The following is a 2,500-nucleotide window of genomic DNA, read 5'->3' on the forward strand; positions in this document are numbered from 1 at the left end:
AATGGAATTTTTTTTGATTTAGATCACTTTAACATAATTTTGCTGAAATACAGTGCCTTTGTTTCATTTTATTTTGGAAATTGTGAAGAATTTAGTAAAATAACTTTCATTTTTAAACCGATGTAAGGTGACAAGCTGGCAGAACTGTTAGCATGCTGGGCAAAATGTTTAGCAGCATTTCATCCATCTTTTAGGTTCTGAGTTCAAATTTTGCTGAGGTTGACTTTGCCTTTCATCCTTTTGGGAGGGGGGGGTTCGATAAAATAAGTACCAGTTGCATACTGGGGTTGATGTAATCAACTTGCACCCCTCTCCCAAAATTGCTGGCCTTGTACTAAAATTTGAAACCATTATTGAACTGATTGATATTTGGGACATAAATTAGCATAAAATTTCAATAGCATCTTTTAATTTCACTTCAAAACAGAATGTTTGTATGATAAAAGCAAGAGTGTTCTCAGGAAGATTGGCATCAACAGATTTAATTGATGCAATTTACCTAATTAACTAGCTCCAGTGACTATTGCATCGTTAAATTAATAAATAACTTAATGAATTTAGCTACACAGACCATTTGAATCATTGTCTTTTAAGTAGGTAGAAAAGTAGCTGTTAGTGATCATTAATGTATAGGTGAAAAGTTAAAGACCATTTATCATAGTAATTAAAGGTGGAAAATAACTGTGTATTTGAGGTGTAACTATGTGTGTTTTTTTTTTTACTTATATAAGGTATATTACCTGATATTATGTATATTATTTACCATTCTCTGCTTTTTCCAGTCCAGCAAGGTGAAAACAAGCCACATACCAATGTTTAAAAGCTGACCGAAGCATTCATGGTTTTGCTGACTAACTACTAAACAGGGTATACACAAACACATACACAGATATATGATATATATATATAATTACATGCTCACATACAATAGTCTAAACTGAATACATAGAATCATTTATAAGTTGATTTTGAAGAAACAAAAATATCACTTTGATACTGAAATAGGTTTCATTTTCCCCAAACCCTAAGTTGTTTCAAACATAGCTAAAATACCATGTACAGGCTGTGTTAGCTATTTGAGAACAAAATTTTAGTTTAAGGAAAGCCAATATATTTATTAAAAAAAAAAAACACAAAATATTTTAATAGAATTTGGTACATACACACACATACATTATGCTCTTAACATGTTATGTTGATTCAGCTATTCCTCCCAATGGACCGAACTACCTCTCACCACGCTTTGCCTACCTCTTTTCTCACTCTACTTCATTCTGACATCTCTCTCATCTCACCACCCTCCCCCGTCAACTGTATTCTTACACAATCCTGTCACATTCCTTCTGCTCACTCCCTTCTTCACCCCTCCATCCTTCTCCAGTTCATGAGTTCTCCATCACTACCTTTCACCTCAACCCAGTCTTTTTTACAGTTGCTGGCTGCTGCCTCCCCATCCCTTCATGTCTTGCTCCCCAAACTACCTGTCAAGCCCTCGACCCCTTCTCACTCATTCACTTCAACACATCTAAGATCTTGAAGGGCCACCTGGACACTTCATCTCTAAAATCTATATGATCATTCTCTCCCTTTTCTAGCCCATGCAGTTCTACTGCAAGAACCTACTCTGACTCCCTTCTTTCATACTGTATCCCTTCAATCCCCAGCATAAAGCTGAACGCCTTTCTTTTGGGATTTGCAGACTTGCAAGTTACATGATGACCTCGATAATGCTGGTATTACAAAGAATGGCACCCAGTAGAACACACTCTCAGAGTGGTTGGGGTTAAGAAGGGCATCCAGCTGTAGAAACCATGGCAAAGCAGACACTGAATCATGATACAGTTCTTGAACCCATTGGGGTCCTGCTAACCTGTCCAACCCATATGCCATCATGGAACATGGACATTAAATGATGATGATAAAGATGATGATGTATCAAAAGTCTATTCGATAAAACTGTCATCAGCCTTAATTACTGCCTCCACACAGCTTCTGAAATGTCAAAGTGTGTTTATCAGTTAATCTTTATTCACTTCATCTAAGATCTTGGCCAAAGATCTTATCTGAGAAGAACCAGAGCATGTTGGGCTCCCAGGGGTGCTTGAGTTTGTGCAGCAAGTGCTCTAGCTGGATCGCACACTTCTACTGGGTCTTAGTGGACATGAACTACCCTCTTCTCTTAACAAAAGATTTATACCTGATGTCTCTGAGTTGCCTCCAGCATATGAAGATGATTGGCAGTGGCTCTCATTGATTTTTCAGGATTCTTGTTGATGGTGCTCTGGACTTGCTGGACAAACTCAATTTTCTTGACAATGTCTGACCACCGAGAAGCTTCCATTTTTGGGGTGTAAAAAAGAGATGTTTAGTTAAAGTTTGAGCCACTTATGGGTTTTAAAAGTTTTGTTCTCAAATAGCTGATGCACCATAATCATATTGCTAAAGTATTATGTAATTTTTGAAGACCATTCTGTCATGTAGAATATTTCTATTAATTGCT

General features: G+C 37.0%; 1 protein-coding gene across 3 annotated transcripts in view; it reads left to right on the forward strand.

The window, feature by feature from the left end:
- The window catches only part of LOC106872196 (sodium-dependent proline transporter), a 45,751-nt gene that overhangs the window by 24,570 nt on the left and 18,681 nt on the right, over positions 1 to 2,500 (forward strand). For 2 of the 3 annotated variants that reach the window (XR_016244802.1, XR_016244803.1), the window contains exon 9: positions 783 to 867. The exons of the other annotated variant lie outside the window; for it this stretch is intronic. The gene's annotated coding sequence lies outside the window, so the exon portion shown is untranslated. The remainder of the gene's footprint in view (positions 1 to 782; positions 868 to 2,500) is intronic. 3 annotated transcript variants of the gene reach the window in all.

This window comes from Octopus bimaculoides, chromosome Z (assembly GCF_046866305.1).
Source record: "Octopus bimaculoides isolate indiv1 chromosome Z, ASM4686630v1, whole genome shotgun sequence".
NCBI lineage: Eukaryota > Metazoa > Mollusca > Cephalopoda > Octopoda > Octopodidae > Octopus > Octopus bimaculoides.